The sequence below is a fragment of the Schistocerca serialis genome, chromosome 12 (genome assembly GCF_023864345.2).
Source record: "Schistocerca serialis cubense isolate TAMUIC-IGC-003099 chromosome 12, iqSchSeri2.2, whole genome shotgun sequence".
NCBI classification, from domain to species: domain Eukaryota; kingdom Metazoa; phylum Arthropoda; class Insecta; order Orthoptera; family Acrididae; genus Schistocerca; species Schistocerca serialis.
This window is the reverse complement of record NC_064649.1, coordinates 119,619,063-119,628,053: the sequence shown is the minus strand read 5'-3', so window position 1 is coordinate 119,628,053 and position 8,991 is coordinate 119,619,063.

Sequence of the window (8,991 nt, the reverse complement as noted above, 5' to 3'; positions counted from 1 at the left end):
ATTTTTTTATGACAACGATCCGATTTCTTTTGGGTCCCCCCTCGTATTGAGCAGAACATTTCGTCGCACAGTTTGCGAAATTCGAGATGGCAGACTTAGAAGAGCAGCGCGTCTGCATTAAATATTTCGTGAAACTCAAGAAAATCTTTACAGAGACACACCAAATGATGCAGGAAGCCTACAGCGTTGAGTTTTTAAGCCGTACTCGATGTTACAAATGGTTCACACAGTTTAAAAATGGCCGGACAGAAGTTAAAAATGACCCTGGTTCGGACGCCCTTCGACGTCTACCGACGACGGTCATGCCAGGAAAGTTAACGAAATTGTGCGTGCCAATCAAAAACTGACTGTCCGAGAAATTGGAGAAGAATCCAACATTTCAGTAGGATCATATCAGATATCCCGTCCCATGGCTCATGAGTCAAGACTAGAAACATCTTCGGCTAGCAATCTGTCAAAGAGTTTTTGGATTGCGCAAAATGCGGACGAGATGTTTCTAGAGAATCAAAGAGATCGTCAGGTCAGGTCAAATGTCAAAGCAATGCTGATAGTTTTCTTTGACTCTGAAGGATTAGTTCATCACGAATTTGTGACAGAGCGACAAACTGTTAAGCGATAGCACTATCGGGACGTGTTGCGACACCTGCGGGATAATGTGAGAAGGAAACGGACTGCAATGCAGTGAGACAATTCATGGCTGTTGCTTACCGATAACGCACCCGCACATTCATGCTTGTTGGTGTGTGACTGTTACACAGAAAACGAAATCACTGTGCTGCCTCATCCTCTGCACTCTCCAGATCTGACCATTGCGGACTTTTTTTAATTTTCAGAGTTAAAAACCCCGCTGAATGGATGAAGATTTGCAACGATAGACGAGAGAAAAGAAAATTCGCAGACTGCGCATCGCGGGATCCAGGAACAGGCGTACCAAGACTGCTTCCGGAAGTGGAAACGGCATCGGGAGCGGTGTGTAAATTGTGGAGGAGAGTATTTCGAAGGAATTATATTAAATTTCAGCCTCCAGTTTCTAACAACCCTACCACAACAAAGGTCAAAAGTTAATAGTGATTGCGGTGTTGCTCACGCTGCTAAATACTGCATTTTCGGGCAACAACAAAGTTATTTTGTGGCAGGTGTCATTAGAGCACAGTTAATAAAGTCATTTCATGTAATAATAAATAAACTAGGCACTCATCTTTTCGTGTTTCCCACGCTGGTCTCGTTGTAAAATCATGACTCAATCGTCGAAAATCTAGGTGGTGATGATTCCAAGCTCGGATGCAAAGAGGTCTAGGTTTTATTCTGCTATATTCAAAAGTTTTATGGATGTATTTCACAAACCATTCTTGAAGATTACACTTTTGCAGGACAATGGTGATGTAAAAAAAGTAATCAGCACTGCGAATTTAAGCTACACTTCCTTTTAGTTGCTTTTATTGCAATATCACGTAACACACAAAACATCACTTCACAATACAAAACATACTTGAAAACATCTTCCTCACTTTTAAAGTTCACATTTTATAAGCTGACTACGTTATGCGTCTTTCCAACATGACGTCCAAGACTTGACTTTCTCAAGGTCCGAGTCTCTAATTCTCCAATAATCGCTTACGCGCCCAAAAATCAGAATTACAAGTACGTCAAAGATCATAGTGACAACAGAAAGAATACACATAAGAATAATATCATTGCAATCTAAACATATCGATGTATCAAAGCATCTCTACATTAATGAAATCAAATCTGAATGTTGTCTCAGAAATATGTTAACTACTTTAAAAAAGAACACAGTAGAATATTGCTGGTATCGAGAGGTTCAGGAGAGCTGCCGTAATGGTTACGTAATTCAGGTACCATTACAAGTTGTATAAGCAAAGAAACTTTACCTAGGTTTCGGCTATAATAATGTATCCTTCTTCAGAAATGTCACAATATAAAATTAAAATTAAAACATGCCAGATATTGGCCTTATCAAACTTAAAATGTTAGTACTACAGTACATAGCCATAAGACTGCGTCACTTGTACTAATGTTTTGCCGACAGGCCACGCAGGTGCCAGACAGGTGGGCTGCGAACGCCGAGTCGTAACTGGACGCTGCGAGCTTATGCAACTGGAGGCTGAAATTTAATATCATTACATTTTATAGTTGCTGACTCTGCTGCACCATTCTAAAAATATTTCGAAAGAGACCATGCACGATAATTAAAAGAAAAGCGTAAAAATGTTGGTGGACAAAGTTCCGAATTTTTCTGAATAGATATCATATTATTCTCACTGCTTGGTTTTGTGCAATCAGTGGCCGGCCGCGGTGGCCGAGCGGTTCTAGGCGCTTCAGTCCGGAACCGCGCTGCTGCTACGGCCGCAGGTTCGAATCCTGCCACGGGCATGGATGTGTGTGATGTCCTTAGGTTAGTTAGGTTTAAGTAGTTCTAAGTCCACGGGACTGATGACCTCAGATGTTAAGTCCCATAGTGCTCAGAGCCATCTGAACCATTTTTTTTTTTTCTTTTGTGCAATCAGTACTTCCTTTCTAAGTGATGAGCTACTCCAACAAATCATTCTGTAACGTATTATTGAGTGTAAATATGCGAAATACTGTACTTTAGGAGGTCTATTCGTTTGTTTGCAATGCAGAGGAAAACTAACTAGGTAGTGGAAAGAGCAAGTATCGATACATCTCCGTATGAGCTTTAATTTTGCTGGTTTTCTCGTCGTTTCCTGAGGCGTGTGTGTGAGGAAACAGCACTTGTCCGTGTCTTGAAACTTCTTTGTGTTTACTTATTTTTATTTTTATCATTTCAAACACTGACCTACAGAATCTTCCCGGACAAAGACAACTCAAACTTAACCTATTCATTTATTACCCGCAATTGTACAACCCAACGCAATCTGACTGCTATACAATGACAACACGGCCTCAAATAATTAACACAAAAGAATGGTCCTAAATTGGAAGGAATCCTAACAATAACCCATACTTTTCATAAGTCCACAGAAAATCTTCATAATACGAACTACAGCAATTATAGCAAGCAGCAACTACAACCAGCTAAATAAAAGGATTCTAACTATTATACACTCTAACTACTAGGAGTCATATGGATAGCAAAAGAAAGACTTTTTGAAGAGCAAACAATGTATTTAGCAGATTTTACCTCATTCGTGTGACATCTAGTTCCAAAATTTATATAGTTGTCAATAATTCCACTAATCAACCATTACCAGCTACATCCATCCTCATTGTACAATGCATGTCCTACCAACACTGAGTCTCCACAAAGGACACATGTTCAAGCCGTTCGCTCGGTCTCATTATTGATTATTCTATTTTGATTATTTTAAAGTAGCTTCAATTTAGATGAGATAAGTCGTAACATAGTAGATTCAACCACAGAGTCTCTTACCGAGGGCGCAGAGCGGAGTCAGCGATATTAATGCAGTCTATAGCACTGCCAACATACAAAATATAAAAAGGCTACTTGCATAGCCCCCTGCTCCCTCAAAAAATTTTACAAAGTGGTTTGGGCCGTGGCCAAGACTAAGTTGTTAAAATTTTCTGATATTAACAATATCAAATAGATCAGATGCACACAAAGTTTAAGTAATAAGCAGTTGTACAATAAAGTAAAAATTCTCCTCACAGTCCCTAAAGACACTTCTAATAATACGGGGTGTTCAAAAAGTGTCGCCGCAGTGACATGTGATTATTAGCCGCGCGTGCCGTATGCCGCAGTGAATATACCGAAATAAAACTCACTGAAATACAAGTTACTAATTTATTGACTATTCATTTTTACTTACAAATTTTCACATTAAATGTAAAATGTGTCCCCCCCCCCGCGTTCCTGAATACACAGTTCAATTCGTCTAATCGTGTTTTCAAACACAAGCTGTAACATTTCTTCTGCAACAGAAGCAGTGAAAGTCCATACTGCAGTTTTCAATTCATCGATGGATTTTGGACGGTTATTATAGACAGTTGCTTTCGCTGTACCCAAAAAGAAAAAGTCAGGAGATCAGGCGATCTTGGACGTCAAAGTCGCTATGAAATTGTGCAATCACCAAAAACATCAGCAAGCAGTGACATTGAAACGCGATCTTTATGTGCGGTTGCACCATCTTGTTGAAAATAACCGTTCAGTGTTTCACTTAACACAAGTTCTCTTATGAATGGGTACAGAATATCACTACAGTATAGTTGTGCGCTTATTGTTTCGTTGAAAAATATGGGACCCACAATCCGACGTCTAGAAATTACAATCCAAACTCCTACTTTCACAGAATGACGTGGTTTCTCATGAATACACAATGGATTTGCAGTACTCCACATACGAGAATTTTGCGAGTTGATGTACCCGGATAAGTGAAACCACGCCTCATCAGTGAAAAACGTTTCATTAAGAATATCCCTCTCATTTTGTTGAACGAAATTTTTGAACCATCGACAATAATGCAGTCTCTTGCCATGATCAGTATTTTTCAGTTCTTGCACGACTGTCACTTTGTATGGGAAAAGTTCTAATTTTTCCCTTACACCTGAGTGGGCCGTTCCGACACTAACACCGATTTCCTGGGCGAGTTTTCTTACTGACTTGTTCGGACTCGTGGACATTTTATCGGAAATATCGAGTAGTTTATCCTCAGACAAAACGCTAGGATGACCACTTCTCGGTGCATCTGTCACTGAACCCGTACTTCGAAATTTGTTAATCAAATCTCGCACAGTATCGGGATGTGGGAGTGTTGTCTCCGGGAAAACTGAATTAAATGTTTGACGAACGGAACCTGTGTATTTACCGCCAGCTTTGAACACTTTTTCGACTAAAAACACGCGTTCTTCAATGGTTAGCATTTTAGCAGTGACGAAAACGAAAGAAACAAACGAAAGAAACGAACAAAGGAACTAAACTTAACGTTCACGTCATAAGGTAACGACACACACCAGCCATACTACTGACGCTGGCTGAGATAAACGAAACAGTGGAGGTAAGAACAGAGGGAGACGCCGTGACGTCACAGCTGTGAAGCTATGTGAAACCGAGGGTAGCCATCTCAATCCGACCAAAACATTGCTGCTGTAAGCTTGTGTGCATAGGCTTGTCGCTCGCTTTTGGAAGGATTTTGCGCTATTATGGTGATTTGTGTGGTGTTCGGATGTACGAATCGTTCTGATTGTGATGCGAAGTCGAAGGGAGTAACATTTCATGTGTAAGTTGTCTCGTTAAGTGTGATTTTACAACTTCATTGTGAATGAACGTGTGCTACATCGCTACTTGTACTATAGCGTGTTTTTCTCCTGTATGATTTTAGATTTCCTAAAAATGAAAGTCGGAAAGCTCTGTGGGAGAATGCCGTGAGGAGGAAGAATTGGCGAGCGTCTAAATGGAGCACTATATGTTCTCAGCATTTCCGAGAAGAGGACATAGACCGAACTTCCCTTTCAACAGTAAGGTTCCGAGAAAATGCTGTACCATCAGTTTTCCCTACACACCCAAAACATTTGCAAAAAGGTATGTTAATTCAAAGAATTAAATTCTTAGTTTTCAAGTTCACGTTTCAGTATAATACGTACGTATAGTCGATAATCGAAGTGTTAGTCCGCCCCGGTAGCTGAGTGGTCAGCGTGACAGACTGTCAATCCTAAGGGCCCGGGTTCGATTCCCGGCTGGGTCGGAAATTTTCTCCGCTCAGGGACTGGGTGTTGTGTTGTCCTAATCATCATCATTTCATCCCCATCGACACGCAGGTCGCCGAAGTGGCGTCAAATCGAAAGACCTGCACCAGGCGAACGGTCTACCCGACGGGAGGCCCTAGTCACACGACATTTCCATTTATTTATCGAAGTGTTGAGTAACTCACTTTGTCTTTATCATGTTCAAAATTAAAAGCAAACACTACATTAACTGGCGTAAAGTATAGGCATAAACAGGACACTGTGTAGATTTGCCATTCTATTTACCGTATTTCAGTAAATAATGGTGGTAATTAACAGTGTTTCCCAGTAGTGTAACGTAACTGAAATTTCCCAGTACATATTACAAACAAGATGTATTTATGGGGCTTTGGAGGGAGGATATAGCTAACTTAGTTTCCAGTTTCTATTATTTACTTTGTGATACACGTTTATTACTGAATTAACAAAATTGTATCGTTTAGATTGAAGGCTAGCTATTCGTAATATTACATTAAAAACTACTTTTAATCAGAAGAAACGCGGAATTTCGCCTTTACGAGATTTTATTTTAAACAAAAACTTTGAAACAACCAATCTGATGACGTTACATGCGTATATGGTGCAATTAGCGACTGTAATACACCAGCGCTATAGCACACTGGCAATGTTTTGGTCAGAGTGTCATGGCAGCGAGCCTCGCCCCCATGGCTTCAAAACGTAGTACGGCTGGGATACGTAGCGCCATCTCCCCTCATTCTTACCTCCATGGATGAAACTGGAATGTTTGGAGATCCACTTGAGGCAGGCGAACAATCATGGCACGAGCGGCTAACAATCATATGGCACTGCGGAGAGAGTTTTTGAACACCCCGTATAATAGAAAAGAATACGCCAGTTTTATGGACAAAGGCTGAGCAGTATATGAGAATGCACAAAGAAGTAGTGGACAACCATGCAGTCTTGAAGAAGTAGTGTCGTCCTCCCCACATAAACACAATGTTCTCGTGACATGAAGATTTCAGTTTGATATCGTAAGATTGGTAATGGGCAGACCCCCAGCAGTATCAGTCGACGTTTCGAAGAATATTGGTAGAATTGGTGGGTTACCACAGAGTAGACCCACGGTAGTCCTTGTAGAGATTATGATAGTAGTGGACCACTAAAGGTGCTGAGCCGCTGTAACCCTTGTAGAGATGGCCAGCAGCCATCCGTTGTAACTGTGCAGGTGCACAATTGAAGAGTCTTGAAGATAATATAGAAAGTCCATGAACCACCATTGTGTAGTCAGTATTGATGGATATTACAAGACCCTAAACCATCAATTGTGCACTTACTTTTTTTTTTTTTTTTTTTTTTTTTTTTTTTTTTTTTTTTTGCAGTATCCTTAGAACCAGCAATGCTGTTAACCAGTCCCTTGCTGAATTATCAACACACATGCAAGTACTAACAGTCATATAATCTCTGAGATTTGATGTACGTAGTATGACTATCAGACAAAACTGTGCAGTAAAATGAATCCCTACTATTTACCTAACTTGAAGAATTGATGTCTATACAATTACAATCTGACAACGTACGAATACAATCACAAAAGTAAAAAAAAAACATTATTATAGTAAAGAACATGATAATGCAAATAACATTTCTAGTAATACAGGCTTTACAAAAAGAATAAAAACAAGCATATATGCGAGTATTACAGAAATTATGACATAAGTAAATAAATGAATAATGAGAAGATCAGTAGAAGCATAACAGAGTAAAGACTGTTTACACATCTTCCGAGCGTGGTACAAAAACAGAGATTAGATTTGAGGATAACAATATTCCTCAGCATAGTGAATGCAGCCTAGTTTTAGAAGGGAAAAAAATTCTACAAAATTTATCCTATCAGCTAGACACAAAGAGATAGGAAAAACACAGACACACAAGGGTACACATAAACATAGCAGAATAACACAAAAGGAAAGGACAGGATCTGTTTTCAAGTGCAAATTTGTCAATGTGTAAGTATAACATTTAGTACTGCAGTACTTGTGGTGAGCTTTTTATACCTCTGTTTCAATAAAAATTACTTCATTTCCGAACAAAACTTCATTTAATTCTCGCAGACCTCTCTTATTTCAACATTTTTAGCACAAAAAAATCCTATCTATCTGTATTTGTACTTTCAACCAGAGCTAATACTTCCATATTTTTATTACCTCATCATTCGTTTCAAAGAAAATCCTACCTAAACCTGCTGTCACTACGTTCGTTCGTTGTTGTCTTCAGTCCTGAGACTGGTTTGATGCAGCTCTCCATGCTACTCTATCCTGTGTAAGCTTCTTCATCTCCCAGTACCTACTGCAGCCTATATCCTTCTGAATCTGCTTAGTGTATTCATCTCTTGGTCTCCCTCTACGATTTTTACCCTCCACGCTTCCCTCCAATACTAAACTGGTGATCCCTTGATGCCTCAGAACATGTCCTACCAACCGGTCCCTTCTTCTTGTCAGGTTGTGCCACAAACTCCTCTTCTCCCCAATCCTATTCAGTACTTCCTCATTAGTTATGTGATCTACCCATCTAATCTTCAGCATTCTTCTGTAGGACCACATTTCGAAAGCTCTATTCTCTTCTTATCCAAACTATTTATTGTCCATGTTTCACTTCCATACATGGCTACACTCCATACAAATACTTTCAGAAACGACTTCCTGACACTTAAATCTATACTCGATGTTAACAAATTTCTCTTCTTCAGAAACGCTTTCCTTGTGATTGCCAGTCTACATTTTATATCCTCTCTGCTTCGACTATCATCAGTTATTTTGCTCCCCAAATAGCAAAACTCCTTTACTACTTTGTCTCATTTCCTAATCTAATTCCCTCAGCATCATCCGACTTAATTCGACTACATTCCATTATCCTCGTTTTGCTTTTGTTGATGTTCATCTTATATCCTCCTTTCAAGACACTGTCCATTCCGTTCAACTGCTCTTCCAAGTCCTTTACTGTTTCTGACAGAATTACAATGTCATCACCGAACCACAACGCTTTTATTTCATCTCCATGGACTTCAATACCTACTCCAAGTTTTTCTTTTGTTTCCTTTACAGCTTGCTCAATATACAGATTGAATAACATCGGGGACAGGCTACAACCCTGTCTCACTCCCTTCCCAACCGCTGCTTCCTTTTCATGCCCCCCGACTCTTATAACTGCCATCTGCTTTCAATACAAATTGTAAATAGCCGTTCGCTCCCTGTATTTTACCCTTACCACCTTTAGAATTTGAAAGAGAGTATTCCAGTCAACATTGTCAAA